This window comes from Pocillopora verrucosa, chromosome 3 (assembly GCF_036669915.1).
Source record: "Pocillopora verrucosa isolate sample1 chromosome 3, ASM3666991v2, whole genome shotgun sequence".
NCBI lineage: Eukaryota > Metazoa > Cnidaria > Anthozoa > Scleractinia > Pocilloporidae > Pocillopora > Pocillopora verrucosa.
In genome coordinates this window covers 5,944,952-5,966,964 of record NC_089314.1, presented here as the reverse complement: position 1 = coordinate 5,966,964, position 22,013 = coordinate 5,944,952, and the positions used below count along the sequence as shown (strand labels likewise).

At 38.6% G+C, this 22,013-nt stretch overlaps 1 pseudogene; it reads left to right on the top strand.

Annotated features, from left to right (window-relative positions):
* Positions 1 to 1,457: 1,457 nt before the first annotated feature.
* Positions 1,458 to 3,170, top strand: LOC136279506 (uncharacterized; annotated as a pseudogene).
* Positions 3,171 to 22,013: the final 18,843 nt, after the last annotated feature.

Genomic DNA, 22,013 nt, shown 5'->3' with positions numbered 1-22,013 from the left:
CTTTAGCGCGTCAGCATGGATGAAAGTCAAGACCTCACTCAAAGCAAAGTGGAGCGCGCTTCTCGAATGCTCGAAGAGGCATCAAAATTCCTTTACGAATCCCCGAGGAGTTTGCCGACAGCCTCGCCAACTGTGACTGATGCTAACAACGTTAACGTTTCTGAAGTCTTTAGGTCAGCGAGAAGCATGATGAGCGTCAGCCAAAGCGCTGGAGTTTTACGAAGACTAGGTCATTCTCAAAGAATGAGGTAAAGGTAAAGAATCTGATCCTACCGACGCTTCGGCGAACGCGTCGGCCGACACACTACCGAAGCGTTGATAAGATCGAACGCATAAGACCAACCTCGTAGGGAAAAGAAATCTAAATCACCACCATTCTGAGAACGAAACAATAATACCTAGGTCTTCTCCTACTTTTTTCTTTTTAAGGGTCGGATACCGAGGGAGTTAGCATGTTATGAGTTGTTAAGATCGATCGCAGAAGAAAGGAACTCTAAATCGTCGCCATTTTTAGGACGATTTTGTTTAGCTATGTGCAGCTCATGTAGTGGTGACAGTCGTGAATGCGATTGTCAACAGGCACCAGCAAAGAGGCAGAAGAAAGGAAGGGGGGCCTCAGAACAGCCAGTCACCAGAAACTGAGCCAAACTATAAAGCCATTTGCAGGCAGCTCACACAAAAAACCCAACAACTCGGCAAGGCCTACAAAACTATCGAGGCCCAGTACGATGAATTGAAAGAAAGCTGTCAAGACAAGGACGAGCAGCTAAATCAGGCCCAGCAAGACGCCGACGAGATGGCAGACCTGGTTCGGCAGAGTGAGGAGCGTGTTGCCGCCTACAAAGAAGAAATTACGGAAAAGGATGAGCGGATTAATGCTCTCGAACAGCAGCTCCGAGCAACGCAGAATCCTAAGGTACCATCAACTGCAAACCAAGAGGCCTCTGCGAAGGTTGACCGAAACGACCTGGCCGAAATTCATCGACGCTACACGGCTGTGCTGTCGACCCTCCAGGAGAAGAAGTGCACCCTAACAAACGCCTATAGACCGGCAGGAACAGCACGTAGCACCATTAGTGACTTCCTGGGTGTAGCGGAACTGAAAATTTTCAATGAGGTGACATTTGAAAGCACCTTGGAGAGGCTAGGAAATCCCAAACTAGCCGTAAAAACCATCGAACAGGAATGTCGGAAGCAGCTGGGTGGACTCCTTCCGGTCGTTAAAAGACTTCGCCTCATGAGAAAGCTGTTGCCGCTGGCACAGGATAATGCCTTCCATTCGTAGAGGGCTTCGTAACCAAGAAAAACGGCTCCTTTAGGAGCCACTAAGTTTGCAAAAGTCAATGTCCAACGTAATAAAATTTCAGTGGTTTTGGTGATAAAAATTTAAAAACTCGAGGACAGGTGTCGGTTTAGAATATTAAGGTATCCTCACGGAAAAATATAGGACAAACAAGATGGCGGCCAAAACAAAATTAATCGTGAGTAAAAGTCTTCCGAAGAAGACGTCACAGTAGAAAAGGAAGGTTTAGCATTGATTTACATAAAGAAGACCCAAACAAAGTCACCGACGCACCACCGACGCACCACCGACGCACCACCGACGCACCACCGACGCACCACCGACGCACCACCGACGCACCACCGACGCACCACCGACGCACCACCGACGCACCACCGACGCACCACCAACGCACCACCGACGCACCACCGACGCACCACCGACACACCACCGACGCATCTTGAACGTTAGAAGAATAAACGGTGGCCAACACGTCGGTCGACGCGTCGGTTGGATCGGATTCTTTACCTTTACCCAAGTTTCCATTGATTGGATCAAACGAGTTCGAGTTTGTGACAGTAAGCAAAACAAAATTTCCATTATGGAACTGGGCCCAGGTACTAAGTATAGTTTTGCAGTGGTAAAAAAAATGGCAGGTCAAGGTCTTCTGTATGTTAGAATTAAACCGGGATTTGAATTTGTGTATGGAGAGGATCATGGCTTGGAAACTTCCCTTTTTGAAGAGGCCGAGGAAAATAATACCGTTAGTATCAGTTGTGCACTGTCCCCAGTCAATACCATTAATCCTGAAGATGGCAATGATTTAAAACCCCACCATGAAGGATTAGGAGAACATGACACTCAATCAGTCACAGGCTCTCATTGTGCAAATGATCTCCTTGACAATGAAACTGATGATTTACTTCTTGAAATAGACAAACAATCTCCTTCCGACCCTGTAGAAATTCTTAGGTTTCTACAGCGACAATTAATTAAGGGATATATCTGGATATATCACCAGATACATCTACAGCCTATTCAAAGGAAAAGGAAGTCTATGCCTGTTTTGTAAAGTGTGTGCGTCAAGGAGCCAGTGTAAGAAGACATCCATTGAGCTTACGTTCAAGACTAATTTCTGAGATAGGGGCAGCAGAAGAGCCTGTTCTTGGCTTCACCATGCACCATCGATCGCATTTAGCCATGGAGAAAAATTCCAGATGGTATAGTGATGTTATTTTACACGCCAAAAGTTACCACATTTTCAGTATTAATGGTCATGTGATGCAAATACAGAATGTACTGTCACTGAAACCCTTTAAAGAGACTGTTTTCAGGTTGTTGATGGCTTCTATTTATATTTTTACAGATTTTGAAATTGTAACTGTGATTATGTCTTTACGACTCAGGTTGGAACTAAACACACCATGAAGTAGTTCTGGGTTGGAGATCATTGAAGTATTGCAAAGTAAAGTGTTCAACAAAAGATGTCATGTCTTAAAAAGTTGAGGCCGTTTATTGAAAACCCTTAGTCTTTTGGTACCTGGATAACACAGTTTTCTAATGGTATGGTATAGAAAAAATTGAAAGTGCTCTTGGGCATTTATTAGAAGCTGCAAGGAGATGAAAATTAATGAATTCATGCTTCTAGAAAACTACTCACATAAATGTAATGAAAAATATTATAAATGTTTCCTTCACTGTCATGTTTTGTTATTATGTACAGTCCACAGAAACTGAAGAATCTGTTTGCTACCTCCCAAGTGCCCATACTTGCACAAACACCCTGGTGCTGCCAAGAGGGCCACTGCTTGCCAAGTTGCCAACAGAAGACGAAATGTTTGAAATTTTTTATCTTGCATTTTCCAATAGCCACTTTGGAAAAGTGTAACTAGTTATTGGAGCACAAAAAGGAAAAGAATAACCAACATACAGTGTACATTCTCCTGAGTTTATGAACAGCCACAATTTGCATTAGCTTGATATGTTGATTGTCCCGTTTAAAACACTTTGATGTTACTGTTGGGAGTTGTTTCTTTCATTTGTTGTATTATTCACTGACCTTATGTCGCCTTTCCTACTCCTCTCCTCCAATGTTGGTCAGCTAAGTATATGTACCACAACGAACAGTGGTTAGGGAGGTAAGGGGTAAGGAGAGGGGGGAGGAGGTTATTATGGTTTGCTCAAGTCTTCTCAAGATTGCAGCTCATGAAGAGCAATGTCACCCAATATTGTGGATATGATTGTACTGATATTAGACCGGTTGATACTGATATCGATACATATTATCACTTAATATTTATTGTTCACAGCTGAACCTTGATTTTTAAAATTAGGGCCCTGATTTTAAAAGGGACATGCTGTATTTACCTGTATTTATCATGCACCTTTTTTTCCCTACTACAAAATGACATTCACATTTGGAATGTGTATTATACACTAAACATCCCCTGGATGTTGGAGTCCATAAAGCATTTAAAATATACTTTCCATAAAGCCTAAAAATGGAGTTTCTACTATTATAGGCAGGTGCATATTAATAAGAAGCTAATACGGTATACAATATATTTATCACTGACCACTCTTAGAAGTGTACTCTGTATGAAAAAGACCATCAAACTTATTCGAAAATTTTACCAGTAATTACATTGCAACATCCTTAAAAGTGTTCATAGTTACGTTTTGCAAATAAATAAATTGTTTGCAATATGTAATTCAGTAGACTGGAGGAAAAAATCTCTTTGCCAAGGATGCTCTTTCAAGTCTATTAAGTCTGCACTACAGATGATTCGTTTTTGCTTCCCTCATGTAGGTAGCATTTTGTCAAGATAACAAAGAACTGCATGCAGTCAATTATGTTTCCATTATCAGTGAATTTGTTGAGCATTATTGTATCAAGATGATTTGAATATTGAACTTTGTTGTTTGCATTGGAAATGAGAGGTAACCGGTCATTTCGCACAAAAGACTTTTCGTACAAGTCTTTTAGCACAAGTTTTGGACCGTTCGCACAATTCTTAGTGATCATTTCGCACAATAACCATGAGTGAGAAACATCAATATAAAAGGTATACTGATTGATACTGATAAGATATTTCACCTTCACATGATCCAACGGCGAGAACGTAGACATTTATTTACGTAATAACTTCAACTAGATCAAAATGCTCGTGAACACGATCACTATTCTTTCTTGAAGAAAGGAAAGGTACAAATCTCTCTCTCCATGAAAATGTAAAGAACTCCCTATTCGAACGACTACTTCTATAACGTTTTCTTTGTCGAACGAAAAACCTTTTAGTTTTGACAGTATCATCCACTACAAAGTTAACATGCAAACATGACGACCCACGCCAAGGACACCATGTTGATTTCGAAAGTAATGGTAAGTACTAAAACAAGTAACGACCTAAAACCACCTAATTATTTTATATTCCCTCAGCAAGACTTAAAGAAGTTTACAAAATGAACTAACATGTTACAAAAAATAATACATTGGGAATCATACATAGGCGCGCGTATATATGGAAGTTTTTGTAATCACGATTCAAAGCATTTTCCATCTTAAGAGTCAGCGCCAACGCACTCTACGATTGTTATTCGAGGATTGTCGATTCATTTATTTGCATTCATTAATGAGGTCGGATTTTCTTCCCAGAAAAGGGCTATTGTGTTTATATGATAAACAAAATAATACATGGTTGCTTGTAGATATGGAATTTCTCTTCTCGTGTTCAACTCGACATCTCACTCGTTCACTGCGCTCACTCGTAAGCTATCGAGTTAAACATTCGAAGATTAATTCCATATCTACGCGCGCCCATGTATTATTCCCTATTTATTATTTTTTGTAACTTGTTAGTTCATTTTGTAAAGTTCTTTAAGTCTTTTGCTGAGGGAATATAAAATAATTAGCATGCTATCGCATTTCATTTCGTGAGATGGTTGATTATACATGGGACCAGGGAGAGTAAGATTTCAGGGGGAGGTAGAGGTTTCGTTCGATTCTCGTATTTCGTGTACGTGACATGTCGTTTCGCCTTATTTTAGACATTTATGCCTTGTTTTAGATGGTTTTAGATAGTTTGCAAGTGGTTGTAGATGTTTTTGAGGTGGTTGTAGGTGGTTGTTGAAATTTTGAGGTGGTTGTAGATGGTTGTAGGTGGTTGTAGGTGGTTTTAGGTGGTTTTAGGTGGTTTTAGGTGGTTTTAGGTCGTTCCTTGTTTTAGTACTTACCCGAAGGGAATTGTCACCAGTCTTCCTTCCTTGTTCGATCGCCTTCAAATAGCATGTTTTATTGATCTGTAAGAGTTTCAAATAAAGCTATTGAAAACTTGCTCCTTATATCTTCGTTATATAATGGAAATTAGGCCTACTGGTAATACGTACAACAAAAACAGTTCAACGTTAATAATTCGATATTCAGAGAGTGATTCACATCGAATGTCGGCACGTGCAGGTGTTGTGATTTGACAACTTGAACGTGTCAGTGTAGGTATTAACTAGTGATCTTGTAGAAAGACAAGTTCGATCTGTAATCATTTTAAAGATCGAGAAGTTTAATACATCTATCAAGTAGTAACCTTTCAAATTATTCTAATAACAATTACCTAAGCGATGGAGAGTTCAGTATCAATCGATAAGCGTCATAGCGACCTTGATGTAAACAAATGATTTCACGAAAGTTTCAAGAATTCAAAATAATTCAAAGATTATACGCTAGCCGTTCGATAAGTAATCATACAAGCTTAAGATCAAAACAAATAAAGAAATTTAGATGTACTATAGCTGAAATGAATGCAGGAAAGGACTAAATTTCTATGAGTCTTGACCGAGTAGCGGGTTAAAATTTGCATGATTCGTCGGGTAACATGGCCGTGAACTTGAATTTTATATATTTACACAGAAATTTTGTAAATAGGTCTTTTCTCCTTTTAAATAAAAAGTGAAACAGTTTGCAGGTTTTTACTTTGACTTCAGAGGAGGGAGGATTGGTGACAATTACTTTCGAAATCAACATGGCGTCCTTAGCGTTGGGTCGTCGTGTTCGTTTGTTTGTAGTGGATGATGTACTGTCAAAACTAAAAGGTTTTTCGTTTAACAAAGGAAAAGTAAAAGAATTAATCGTTCGAATAGGGAGTTCTTTACATTTTCATAGAGAGAAAGATTTGTTCTTTTCTTCAAGTAAGAATAGTGATCGTGTTCACAAGCGTTTCGATCTATTTGAAGTTATTACGTAAATAAATGTCTACGTTCTCGCCGTTGGATCTTATTAAAAGTGACATGTGAAGGTGAGATATCTTCTCAGTATCAATTAGTATACCTTTTATATTGATGTTTCTCGCTTAAAATTGTTGTGCGAAATGACCACTAAGAATTGTGCGAACGTTCCAAAACATGTGCTAAAAGACTTATGCGAAAAGTCTTTTGTGCGAAATGTCCTGTATTCAAATGAGACCATTAAAGAACAATTCTTCAGGCAGTACGGTGCAACTGTTCATGTGATCTTCAGGATGTAGTTTTTTTTTACAAAGGAGTGTAGTGAGTACTAAGGGGTGCATTTTTTTTTCCTTTTCTACTTAAAACCCCTTTATAAAATGTCAAAAGATAGCCGGTGTGCTCAGATTGGCCAAGAGGTATGTTTCATAAGACAATGTACATGTAATCACAATTGAAACATTTTCTGTGCAAGCACTAATCTCATAACTACATTTTAGAACAAAGGCCTGAGCTTACCAAATTTCCCATCATTTTTCAATGAGGTACATGTCATTAACATGAATCCAGGCTGCTAATTAATCAGAAAATGGAGCTTTTGCATGGAAACTGGGTTATGCAAACTACTAATGTGTGCACTGCCATATCCTCTTTGTATCCATCCACCATGCACCGAGTTCTTCGAAATACTATATGAGTCTATGAAATACTAGCTCTAGAGCCTTCATGTACAAATATATTCCCATTTTGCATGATTGGCTGAGTGGGTCCATGTTCTCCAGCACAAATGATTTGAGTGCATCACCATTATTTGATACAACATGCTCAATAACAACATCATCCTCACCATCAAAGGTGAATGGGCCCTGGGCATCATATCGGTACATTGCCAGGTCAGTAACATCTTCATCTAGCTGACTGCGTGATAAGGGATTACCAGGGTGCATCATTCCATTTGTTCACATTTCATTTGGTGTCAAGTTACTTTCCGTATGAACCTTGTAATTATTGAATACCTCCGTGAATTCTGCCATGGCTTTGTTAATCCGTGGAATAAAGATTAAGTGTAAGATAAAAAGATGTATGGCATTTGTTATGTCAAGAACACCTGAATACTCCATAGCATAAAAAAGGTAATAGTAAAGATGGGCCACACATTGAAAAACATCTCACCAAAACCTTCCTATGGGTTGGTTGTGAGTAGAGGGGCCTGCAATAAAGCTGCCCCTGCCATCCCCTCTAGCTTGCACCATTGCATCACAAATCAGAACATTTTCCACACCCTTATTAACACGAATTCTAGAGGACCAAAGGTTTCCATCCCTTTGTACAGCAGCCACAAAAAGTTCAAGAACCGTTTCAGTTACTTCTTAGAAAAATAATTCGCCTTGAGAATCCACCTATGGATCCGTTTATGACAATTTTCAACCTTATCAGTGAATGGTGGCCATCCAAGTGCCACAGTGAATTTGGCCACGGAACATGGTACGTGCGACGAGAGATTAGTATCCCCCACCTTAGCACAGTGTTTTGGGGGTCTACTCTCGCAATACTCTCTCTTACCCGCCTCCTCTAAATCTTCAATCCAAGAGACCTCAGATGACCTCCAACATAGTTTTGTCCGGTAGCAGTTCCGTGATTCGTTATGTAGGAACTTACTATTTTATCTAACCCTTCATCCGGTAAATAGTCAAAGCCTTCGATATCTCCTAAGCCGTACTCCTCCACTCTTCTTGCCACAGTCCACACACCCAGTAATTCGGCGATTTTCGTCCAGCTAAATCCCAATTTCCTCGGTTCCTCCAACATTTCTGCGGAAATTTCAAAGGAGGATCGCCCTGGTTCTTCATTGTTTTTCGTTCTTATTGTTAGAGATGATACAGCAAGGGTTGTTGGAGTTACTGCACTGGAAATAATATGATCCCGTAGCAATGCAAGAACGTTTTTAAAAGCGTCTCCAAGTAAGTTACGGGCCATTATGTCCGATGGTTGGACGTCACTTGTCTCTTGCAATGCTCAAATCAAAGAAATATTATGATCTACTGTTTCAGCATGCACTTCTACGTCTACCTGGTTTTGCTCTTTAAAATTTTGTAAAAAATATTTTCTGCTTTTGGAAGAACGGACTCCAAAAACTCGAGAAGATCACTTACTAAATCAAAAGGATTAACGTCCGCCATCTCGAAGTGCGGAGTTCTAGTCCCCAGTTCCTCTGGTTGGCCCGATTTGGCCGCGCTCTCCCCAGAAAGATTAAATGAAATGCCTTGAGGATTGAACGCGTTTTCGAATGGATTGAATAACTATATTCATGAATGGATAAAACAAATGTTTTCGTTATTGAATTAAAAAAAATATTCAAGTGATTGGTTTGAATATATATTTTAGTGGATAGATCGAAAAATATTTTTGTGATTCGATTGAATAAGAAGTTATGGTGACTGAATTGAATACAAATTTTTGTAATTGGATGAAATGAATATTTAGTTATGATTAAATTGAACTGTTAAACATAGAATTAAATTAAATGCTCTTTTGGATTCTCTAAACATATTGGAAGATTAAATGAAATGGAATTGGGCTGAAATGATTGGATTGAATAAATTTTCGGCTTTATTAAATTTTTCTACAAACGGCGTGCCATAGCGCGCCCCAGAAAGCCATTTCAAAGTCAAATTTCAGAACTGTCATTGCGTTAGCGAATAGGAACCAAGGTCAGTCGTACACGTTTGAATCTTCGACAACTTTATTTGTACTTTGTGCTTGTTTTTACATTTGTTTCCAAACTTTTCAAACATGCTTCACACTATCTTAAGGACAATAGTGGTACTTCGTTGAATTTACAAGCCGTCTATCTTTAACACCTTTTTTCAAATTTCCAAATCATTTACTCGAGAAGGAAAATAATTTACACCTTTTTACCTCTTTGTGGCAAAATTGAAAGAAATGAGGTGTCCAAGCGAAAGCACTGAAAATTTAACATCGTGGTTAAAGGTATTCGTTTCTTCTTCTGTATATATGACAATCGACCCTGGTACTTCTTCAGTTGTCGCTTCTTCTTCTTGTTCGGTTGAACTTTTGCTTGACATTTTCTGGGCTGTGTTCACAGGATTTTCTCGCTTTCTCGTTGTCGTGTGCGAAAGAAGTTTTTTTTATGCCTCTCCAAGAATTTGTAGTTCATTTCAAAACAGGGAAGAACCTATGGCTTACTTTGAAAAACGCTTTTGTTCGTTTTTGGCTCTTCAAAAGGTGACAAACCTGTTTGGTTTTCTTTCGCGATGCTTCTTTCGTTTTGCTCGGCAAGAACTGTCGTTTGGCTTTCTTCCCTCGTCTCTGCCATTTTGTTTTTTTCTTCAATACGTTTTCTCGTAATTTTGAGTGTGAAGTGTTTCCTCAAATTTTCTAAAAATTTAAATTTAAATTCAATTCAGACATTCATTTTCGTAAATTTGTTAATTTCCAAAGTGATGTTTTTTGCAGCACGAGTTGCATTTTGTTTCACGATAACAACAATTTTTGCTCGCGACCCAAGTCAGCAATATCCCTCTATGCACAAGTGCAATTCCACGCTTAATAATATACATGGAAAATTTACTCAGTTCTGACTGGTTAAGATAAATGAAGTTTTCAGGTAATACAGTGCAGAAGACAGTTAATTTAGTGCAGAGGACGGTTAATTCAGTACAAAGAAAGTAATAAATCAGACATTCTGATTAGTCAATAATCAAAGAAACTCACAAGTAGCCAATCAAATGCGAGCCTTGGATGTCGCAACAAAATTTGAAAATTTGCGAGCGAAACAATGGCCGGCGTTTTAAGTGGGTTTTCTTTCGCCACCGCAGCTGAAAAACATCTCAAACAAAGAAAACACTGTATTGTCTTTAAGAAAATTTACTCGTGCTTATTTATTCCAAATTGCTCTCGAAATCATGTGATTACAAATAGCCTCTCTTAGATAGCCAATCAGACTGCGAGTTTACCTTTAGCTATGCGATTCTCCCGGATATTTTCCAGTTTTAGCAGGGGCATATTGGATCACGTGACGCGTTTAGATCTATAGTGTGCAAGCAAAAATATTTGATGGTTTGTGTTTCTTATAAACTAGAAGGCAAAATTCTGATTGGCTGAGACAGAGGTTATTTTCACCAAATTAATATTCGGATATATTTTTCTAATACTGCTAAATTGTGTCTGATTCACCCTGTGTTTACTGAGACGCAGTAGTTACGGCCGTTTTAACCTTCATCTGTACGGCCGTCTGAAACCACCTCTATAAACAAAAGAGCAAACTTTGTTTAATTTTAGCCCCATAACAACTTTTTCTTAGCATCAAATTTTGTTGCATTCCAACAATGTGTGTGAAGTTGTGAAAGACAGTTCAGTGACACATCCAGCCACTCGCAAAATTCTTACTATAAATTTAAATTCACTTGTTAATCGACGTTTTCTTCACCGTTGTCGTCATGACTGCTTAAGGTCCCCAATATTGCTTTGAGGGTGGAATTGTTTCAACGAGACCCATTTCTGCAACCTTGACGTATAGTCTTGAGAAACATTAGCGAAAGTTCGCGCCTGGCATCTTTACACTTAGTGCTTTCTGCTCGCCCCTCGCCCTTCCCCTACCCCTGTACCCTACAACTTGCATTAGTTTTCCTTAAAAAGAACCATTTTAGTTTCCAATTTAAGTTTGAAACGACTTGCATGCAACGACGAATGAATGAAGAGTATGTGCTTGAAGTTTCCAAAGGTGTCTGGGGAAGGGTTTGGTCAAGAACAATATTATTGATAGGTCGAAATCACTACAGCGGAAGCACGCTTGCGGCTGGTTTTATTCAAGCAGTTTATTTTGGCTTACACCGGATTGCACTGACACGTAAGTAAAAGAACAAGTTTAAATATATCGGCTGTAAGTTGTACATTTACTGACAAAAGGTTTAAGTATAGCAATTACTGATAAAAGTTTTCAATTACCAGCACAAGAGGTGACATAAGTATTCCTTTAGTAGTGCATAAACTGATAAAAGGGTGAAGATGTAAACTGTCTTCATTGTACCAGACAACTTCTCTTGAGAATTAACGTTATAGAATGATACTGAAGAAAGAAAGAAAAAAAAAGGCAGTAAGATCAAGAAATTCATCCCTTTCCTAAAATAATAGCAGTTGCCATAATGGAGCATGAGCTGGCCAAAACATTTTGGAATATAGTTTGTTTAGATACCTGCCGGGCAAGTCAGAAATATGCTTGTTTAAATAATTGAGAGATTTCCTATTGAGTGACGACAGTAATCAGGAATTGCTTTGGTTTTGCATTACTTTGCTTTGCGATTGATCCAGAAAACGCCACTCTCTCAACCAGTCAGATGCAAAACTACAACAAATCACCATCTGGTCCTTCACGTTTTCCCGCGCTTTAAGTCGTTTGGTTGGTTTTACTCCGAGTTCTGATTGGCTCTTAAACTTATTTCCCCTTCTTCTGATTGCCCGTTGTGACAACGACTCTTACAGAGTAATAAATGAAGTGACCGGTTGAACCTATCTACCAACCTTCACATTAACTATGTAAAACAAATGAAATGCGCTTGTTTTTCAAACAAGCACGTTTCTTGAGTTCGCAAAAAGTTTTTGTAAGTTCTCTAATCCGATCGAAAAACTTTACGGAATAAATATCCTATCTGAACCAAAAATATAAATAAAATGTTGCGTCTTCTTGGCATTAACTATCACCCAGGGACATGGAGTCGAAGGGAATGAGTAAATTAAGTAATTCTCGTGATGGGTAAGCTATGAGTCTTCAACTTGTTCCTAACGGATCATCAGAGAAGACTTACAATGTGAAAACTTTTGCATCTAATGTGAGAAAAAGGAATTTTCGTATCAGACCGACTGAATGTATTTTTACGATTACAAGAAAAGTAGGTAAAATCAGTGAAGAATTAGATTACCGTTTACATCAAAGGAATATACAGTTTATATTTTCTTGGCTCACACTTACTCCAGAGGTGCATCTGATGATTCAGACATAGCACAGAGTTTCTTAGAAAAAGAAATACCTGCACAATTTCCGTTTTTCACCAAAGTTAGTTCTTCTCCCTTTTCGCAAGCTGTTTTCTTCAACAGACACTCGTTGTCATATGTCACATTATCCGAGGCACAAACTTGTTTTACAGCGTTAGGGCATTCCTGAATGCACTCGCATTTTCTTTCGTTTCCTTTGTGCTTCACGCAGCGAGAAAACGGAGCAGAACACATTCCCTTGCAGCCTGAGAGGTGACAATGTGATAGAAACTTTTAAACTTAGAACATCTGGGAACTGCTGGAGCTTGTAAAAATGTAAATCGTCAACACAAGCAAATTAAAATTCTCGCCATCTTTGGAAACCACAAAGGTTTAGGGAAAAGATAAAGTTTTATTTTCGGGTGGAGAGAATTGGCCAGTGTCGCTACTTTGAGGAGACAGGTGCTCTAGAACAAATATAATTTCCATCACTGTCTATACTATTTTTCAGAACAATGGCACTGACTGCGTTTAAGATTCCAAATGGTAAACTGATCTGTCAAAAACATTTATTAACAATTCATCCACACAAATTGTAAGAAATCTTACCTTCATCCGGGTATAAGTGTGACTTTTTGCAACCGTAAAGCTCTATACGCATGCACCGCTGACCGAAAAAAGAGGTAGGAGAGAAACGAACGAAACGAGCATCGAGACGAGTCTTCAGCCAGTGATAGACGATAGAGGACTGGTTCGTATTTCCCTGAAATTGCTTTTAGATTTGAAAAAGAACTTCAGTTGGTCAATGTCGCACAATGATGATCTAACGTTTAAATGAATGGGTTTTTCTCCATCCTTAAAGTTTTCTGTTTTGATGAGGATTTTAATTGATGAATCAATAAATTACTTGTAGTCAGTTGAATGTCTTTTACACGCGAACACTTTCTAGGAAGAATGAACAAATTCACGCAAAAAATAGCAACATTGGAGCCCGTTTCACAGAGAAGTCCTGACAAGGCTTAACATTCACTGAAGGACCACAGATTAACCTCAAGACTCAAGTAAACAGTTTTCATTTCAATTTAAGCAGATACGTTATAAGGTTTTTTGTGGGAGGAGTTATTTAAGCTTTTTTTACTAAAGGACTCATGAAATCATGTCTGTAGTGAGTGGTAATGGCTATATTTGAGTGTGATGTGAAAGGTTAACTAGGTAATTGAACATAAAATTATCTAAGAGTCACCTTGCTTCTTCCATCGGCAGGGTTTTTGTAAGTTTCTTCTGCTTCTTCGATTAATATCCAGTCAGTACCATCCAAGCTGTAACGAACCAGATATCTACTAACCCAAAACTTTTCTGTGACGGCGCCTTGGGTAGAAAACCCTGACAGAGCATGGACTGACAGCAAATCCACTTGTAGATATTGTGTGCCCATGTCAAGGGTTGAAGCACTGCACCAAGAGCTGGAGGCAAGACAGCAACAGATATTACTTTCCATGATATTTGATTCGCTGCAAAATGCTTTTGATCCCTGATTAGCCAGGCCCGATGCTAACCCAAACTAAAATTAATATCCCATGAATTTCGTCAATACATTTATTGCGATCTTCGCGAGCTTGAACCCTCGCTCTAGCCGAAAAACTCGAACCCCCGAACGAAAAATCACTTTTTCCAAGATTTCTCGGTAGTTCTTAAGTAACATTTAATTACAGTGTATTAAGACAAATCTTTCTGGTCTAAAAGAGGACTAGCCCTAACCTCATCGTTTACCTGTCTTGAGGAGAACTTATCAGGGAAACCCTTCCCTGTTTGGCGGTGTGATGCTTGTCGAGTTCTGAGGATGCCGAGATCTGCTTGTCTCTTATTTGTCTATTTTCCAATCCCAGTGATGACATACAAGTTGCTTAGGAATAAATAAAGTCGAACTCAGTTGTAATGCAGTGCAAAGTGATGTAAGAAAGGAGGACAGAATTTTTCAAACAAGGAGGGTCCTGGGCTAGCGTCTTAGAACTATCTTCTTAGGCTGAGGACTTTTCATATACCCGTGGTGTTTTTGATGAAAATTGTTTAATTTCAAAATGTCAGAAATTGAGGGGGGAGGTCAAATTACAGTAACCCACTTTGCTAGCGATTTTATGGGATCTACGAGGAAAAGTTGCGAGGCTGCGCGTGGAAAGGGAAAAAGAATACTGAGATAGTTAGGGAAGAGGTATATAAATAAAAAAAGCTGTACTGCCGCTGCTAGTGACATCAAGCATCCACAATAGAACAAGCTACACAACATTTGTCGTTAGTCATGGCGGCCGGGGCCGGACCAGGGAGGTTAGTAATCTTTAAATAATGCTTGGCTTATTGGGTCATGGGTTTCTCTTTCTTTCTTCTCTTTTATAGTAAGCATTGAGCCTTAATTCAATGTATGGATGTCAGCTTTTTTTAAAATGATCTCATTCGCTGTAAATTAGCGTCATTTTTTTTTTTAAATGTCTTGAAAATTATAACTCAGGTTGTTCCTTTCGTGTCTGCTGTAGGCTGCCCTGAATATGCCACACCAAACAGCTTGGTTACATACCTGTACAGGATCCTTTTTCCTTGATCTTTATTTCAGTGTTTTTTTCGCAGGCTGCTTTCTTCAACAGACATTCGTTGTCATACGTCACATTATCTGAGCCACAAACTTCTTTCATCACTTTAGGACATTCCTGAACGCATTCGCATTCCTCTTCGCTTCTGTTGTTGTTCACGCAGTGAGAGAAAGGAGCATCACACCTTTTCTTGCAATCTTTAAATGCTGCAAACATTGAGAGGGTGAAAAATACAGTGTCAAGCCTGTCCGTACGGATACTCTTGTCATACGGACACCTATCAATCTCGGCCAGTTTCTCGTGTCCTTCAACACTTTTCTTCCAAAAAAAAAAACTGTGAAAAGGGGAACTTTTCTAATATAGACAACAGGCACTAAATCTCTGCCCCAGAGAACAAAACCCATCTAGACTTAATCTCCTAATCACGGACAATCCGGTTATAACGAGATCATGTTTTCTGTAGGTGATACCATTGTTGCACAACCATCAGTTGACGAAGTTGTGCACAGTTTACTCGAGAATTTTATTTAACTTGAACCGAGCAAAGGATGGGATCAGGACATCTTTAGCTGAAATATATCCTAAACGCAATTTCTCGCTCCAAACTTTATAAACTTTCTGAGGTAAGTATTAGGTTCAATTTGTGAAATTTCTAGCTTATCCTTTTGCACACATTTACAAATGTTTAGCTGTGCCGTAGGGAACGGAAGAAGCCAATATTAACCCTACTCGAGAAGACTTCAAGGGCGAACTTTTGTAACTAACGGTTCTGATAGAGCCTGGAAATATCGAGGCAAAAGTTTCAAGTCAACCTGAAAATGTTTTCTTTTGTGACAGCGTTATACTTTTTTCTAGACCATAAAACAGTCATGTTAAATGCAAAATTTGCATTTGAAAGTTCAGAGATACGTAGCTTTCAATAATGTTATAACCTATTTTGCAACCTTCGCACTTTCGTTCCCGAGATGACATTGACTAATATTTGTTTTACTTTATTTCCAATGCGCGGGTGAAGCGTTCGCTTCCAGCCAAAACCCTTACGTGAATCATTTTCCACAACTGGTGATTCAGCACATATAAACAAGCGCCGCCATTAAGCAAACGCGAAAACTGATATGCATTTGATGTTTTTCTGGGAACATTATCTGTTCCTAGACGCGAAAAGTTTTCAGAGAGCGAAGCTCGAGGATAACTGTAAGATACTAGGAAGAGATACTGTTCCAGGAAACATACAAGCTTATTGTTCGCCAAATGGGTGCCATTGAGTTTATTATCCTTCAAACATTTTGCAACGCTCGGAAAAACTCTTTACGAACAGCTTAACGTTTGTCGCGCGGATCTTTACTTTCAGCGTTCTCTGGTACGACTTTCTGAACATGTCCCTCGTTTTGTCACAAAAGCTTAACGCTCTCTAATCTTGAATCAAACTCAGAACGTCGGCTTTCATCGTAGTGGACGAAAAGTTGCAAACTGGGGAATATCACTAGGAGTATATCACTGGGTATTTGCCAGTTTTAGCGAAGGCATATTCGATGACGTGTGGCGTTTGAACTGATCTCGCGCGAGCAGCAATGTTTGCTCGGCTACTAGCTGATAACCAGTTGACTGAACCAATCAGAACACTAGAAATGTAATATCCGGTCTTTGTAATTTAATTGAATAAGGTGTTAATCAGTAACAGTTACCGAAGCAACTGAAGGTTTAAATTTGTCGTTATCCGAAATCTACTGGATATGCTCCCCGAGATCGGGTATTTAGAAGCCTTGAGGTTCTTATGAGTGTGAAATCATAAGATCTTTCGTAACTTTTTTTTACTATACCAACAAGTTGTGGTCAATAACCACAAATGCATTTACCAGCCTGGCATGTCATTTACCTTGACATCCTTTCCAGCAGTCATATTCAGACAAAAAGTTGTTGAGATTTCCATTGCATCCACCATAACTAAACGGTTCACATTGTTTAGTTTTCCTGTTAAAAAACCATCTGGGAAATGAAGCCCTACAATTACCAGGCTGTTTGGTCAGATTACAGCGAATGGGTTCTGCAAAAAAATGACATGTTCAATTTTAATGGTCAATTAAATTTTACCATCATCGGGACACACGAGAATGAAAAGGGGTAGAGAAAATCTTGAAAGTCTTTGATATACTTTTAACTTCACAGTTTTAATAAGTCTTACCTTCTCGCTGCCTTTGCTTCGATGAAAACGGTGTCAACATGGATATGTTGCTAGCAAGGCATCCATATATCTCGACACTCAAACACAATCGACCAACATAAGATGTCGGGTACCAAAGAAGTTCTGTAACGTACATGTGAGGCTTCAGCCAGTGACGGACGATAGAGGACTGGTCTGAGTTTCCCTTAAACTCCTGAAAAAAAAAAGCGGCATGTAGGTGTTGTTAAAAACCAATGATTTAACGTGTAAATCAATGGCTTATTTTCCACCTTTGAATTTCTCTACACCAAAAGATATCTAAAAAAATTTATCATTAGCGAGTTGTAGAAAGTTTTGTCAATTTAAACAGAAAAAAAATGAAAGAAGTAAATAAAAGAATGTAATAGAAAGATAAGAAAAGGAATGAGGATAGTATGACTGTAATTCCTCCATTTCTCGAATGTACACTACAAACAACGTTAACAACGGGTCTTAGCGCCCACTTTTCCTTGAATTGGGATACTAACTTCAAGTAACTACATAGAACATTTTTTATTAAAGCCACCTTGATGTGTCCTTTGTCATCGGTGACTGGATAATAAGGGTTCTCTTTAAATTTGCCAAAGAAGATATAACTGCTGACCCAACACCTTTCTTTAACTGCTCCTTGGGTAGCAATTGCTGATATCGAATGACTTGTTTTGTGAAGAAACACGTACATAAATATTGCTCTCTGGTCATTTCTCGAGGCAGACCAAAAACTATCAATCAAACAATAACGATTGAAAGGTCAATTGCATAAGGGACTTTCTAGCCCACCAAGCCATCAAACGTTTGCGCATGTGCGAACTTTGTAAAGGCTGTGTGGCGTGCTTTCAGGCTGTCAGAACTAGGTGTTTCCTCAGAGTTATGAACAGCCGGGCAAGCCGGCAAGTTACGGTATAAATTTTCTTTTCAAGCTCAAAGCAAAATGGTTGAAATTTTTCGTGGGGAATTGGCGCGCAGCTGGGCAAAGTTGATCCTTTTGCGTATACTCAACGATTAACCACTGTGTTTGCTAGCTCCGTCAAAACTTACCCTTGACGGCATATTTGGGTTTACATATAATGATTGTTTAATTATTTTAGCAAATGGGGAGTCTGGATCATAACCGAAACCCCACCAAAAAGCTGGCCAACGACCGACCGCGGCGAAAAACCTTTGTGGTGTTTGTAATTACGAAGGTAAGTAAAAAACGCCTAAAAGGGATGAAGATGAAGATGAAGACTTTCTCATCCTTAAGTCTACATTCGGATTTCAAAACACTTTGTAGGAATCGATTTGGGAGTTAACAGGAGAGTAGGTTGATTAAAAGTCAAATCAGCTCTTACAAAACGAGCTATCAGTAAATACCTTCCAGGTCTTTTATATGATCCTGGCTCAGCGGTCTCCACGAGCCAACCATGTGAAGGAGTGTGTTTTATGTCCACATAAGATATTGAAGTCAAAATAGGTGGCCATATGCTATGAACATATAATACATGTAACGACATTGGACAAGCTGAAAGCAAATAAATGAATTCGAACTCAGTTCAGTGTTATACGATGTTGAGCGACACACATCGTCATAATTAAGAATTACTGAGTAGGAGGGATGTACTTGAAAATATTTGGCCGGCGGTTATGACGTACGAACTTCGCTAAGGTCAGTGCGAGCGTTGTGTCGTTGGGCGATGTATTGTCCTATCCAGTCCTACGTAACTCTGTCGATATGGATCCAGTTTTCATATGATCATCCTAATTTCTCCGTTTTCCGTTTCCTTAGATTTTACCCATCAATCGGCGATGACTAGCTATTTCCTATCGACTTTCACGCATTTCTAAAGAGCCATTGATACTATATGGGTGATACAACTCACAGTTGGAATCATCGAAAGAAATGTTAGGTTTTTTACAACAACAAAATGTTTTAGTAATCTTTCTCGCAAGGCTGCTCGCTAAGTCTTACGATTTATTCCAGCCCCTGCTTGCGCATTCGCGGCCCTCAAATTGGGACGTCGCACAGCACGAAATCGCAAATTTACGCACCTTCAACTCTTGCGTAAAGAAACGCAAATATAAAGCCTCTTCTTTACGGACAAGTTCAGCGCGTTACGTAAAGATGCGTAAATGCAGAGAAAGCGTAAAGACTGCGTAAAGGATATTAAATGTTCGTAAAGGATAAGGATGAAGATGGATATAATTAACCACTTTCTATCTGGAGAAATACTCAAAAAAGTGAAATAATTACGACTCATCCATCTCCCATAGAATGATCATGGTATTTTGACCAGTTTCGCTTTTAACACTTTACGCGTCTTTAATATTATTTACGCATTTTTACTCACTGTTCTTTACGAACCTTCAACATTCTTTAGCATTTTTTACGTACAATCAATCTTTAAGTGCCGTTAATTCGCCTTACGAATTTTTGGCATTCCTCAACGACCCTTAACTTTCCATTCGCATAAATATGTCTAAATGACCTTTTTTTAACGCGCCTTACATGCCTCTAAAATGGCAAAAATAACCTTGAAGTTGGCTGTCGTGCAATATGCGTGTATTAATTCATTATGTAAACAATCAATGAAAAAAATAACATTCAGCTGAAACCATTGCTGTTTACAGTTGTGAAGAGATGGGTGCCCCGGGATGCCTCTTCATCTCTTATGGGTGAAAAATATCGGGCTTACATTAAAGAGTCAAACTTCTTTTAGAGTAAGAGGCCCACTATCAACTTGTTGAAGCAATAAAAGGCTATCTTCATTTCCCCCCCCTCCCCCACACCTCTTCCACCAATATAAATGGTAGTTTCAGTTATAAAATCCAATAGGAGAAGGGGAAGGGCCACATATAAACGTGACAGAGGTGTTTGTGGGATAACTAGCCGGAAAGCAATTAATTACATAAACTAGTTTTGTTTCAAAAATGAATGAGTAATTGATAACATTTTAATAAAAAAAAACATGAAATAGGCCACAAAGTTTTAATATGGATCAGTCAGTGATTGTTTATTGATATTACAGGATATGGATTAGTGGACAAAATCACGAATGAAGGCAAAGATTTTTCAATGGAACATGAAATTGCTTGTGGTAGTCACTTTATCATAAACAAGGAGTCACAATTCCTTTAAATTGAATGGATCAAGTGATGGTATAAAGGATAAGGGCATTTGGTGAAAATTTCCCATATTTATATAATGCATTGCACGTAGATATAAATCTACATTATGTTATGTATGTACATGTATAATTCTATGTTTATTGACACCGGTCAATAATCAAAAATCAAAAGGATTGATAAATAAAAAAAGCTCTAGGAAAAGGTGCGATTTAAAAGAACTATGACAACTTCGTCTTCAAATGTAGATGCAACAACAAATTTGGAAAAAAAATTCTGGTCACTGGAAGATACCGTGATGGGCCTCCAGGAAGAAATGTTTTTCTCCAAATTTCAACGGGCTTGCCATATTTGTCCTATTCTCATCCTCAACATACCAGTCTGCGAGAGCAAATACATACTGATGACTTTGACTTCCAATTTTCAATGTGTGTTGAAGAAAGCAATCTACTTTTCCTGGTCGTATTCCAGCACAAGGACTGATTATTCCTGAGCATTGAGTACACAAGCTCAGATGACAGTGAGCTCTCCGAAGATTAAACTGGACCAAATGTGAAAAGATTCGTCACAAAGAGGCTGGCCTGGGAGGGACTAAAGCTGAGAGCACTCAAGGACGTCCTTGACCTTGCCCACAAAAGATTATTAAAGCCCCGTGTCAGAAATTTCCAGACAGAAAGAGTTGTTGGCAAGAGATTCTCTTCACGAGGCCGCCCTTCAGTGGCTACAAGCACACCTGCACGGGGAAGATAGTAATCTGGAAGTGTCCCTGCAGGTATGAAAGGGCTGGCACCCTCATTTTACACCTTCAATTTCAGGCATATTTCTCTGACTTACTGTGCCTCAAAATTTTATGAACCACATTGGTAAACTGCTTGCAAATTTCTTATTTTTTAACCTTCTTTTCGATATAAAAAATTTCAATAATAGTTTTATTTTTAATTGAAACGTGAGAAATGAGAAATGGCCAGGCCCTTTTATACTGGACTGCCTTCATTAATGTTCATTAACACAGTCAACTGATGTCAGTTACGATATCAGAAAGGTGGCACAGGTTATCACAACTGATTCTCTTTAATTGAAGTAACAGAAAAAAAAATTAAGATAATCATTTTTGAAATGAAATGCAAAACTCTGTTGTTATTTTTTCTAAGTATAAGTATAAATTCAATCTCATTTACAATCAATGATCAGAGATGTTAACTAGCTTACCATGCCACATGTAAAATCAAAAAGTAAATGTTAGGGGAGTCAGTTCAATACCAAGTTTTTTCACCTGAAAATAATGACTTCCAAAAGAAGTCAAAAAAACAATTTTTGTATGGCATAAAACATGTATGTTTTCTTTTTTTAATCCCTTCCACGTTTACATTCTCTCACCGTATTTTTCAGTTCTTATCTCGCGCATTTAAACCTCTAGCTACGTTATTGTGAAAATTACAAAATCAAGTTGAAGAGTTATGACAATAAAATAAATTGCAATGTATAAAACACGTGTTGTTATGGGTCAGTGCTTGAAAGGCATGTGCGGCATCGTTTTACGAAAGCGTAAAATATCGCAAACTTTCTCGATACGACTTTTGGAAATACGCGCTAAGATAGCGCATTACTTTGATGTTGTCACGAGCTCAGATTTTTCATAGCT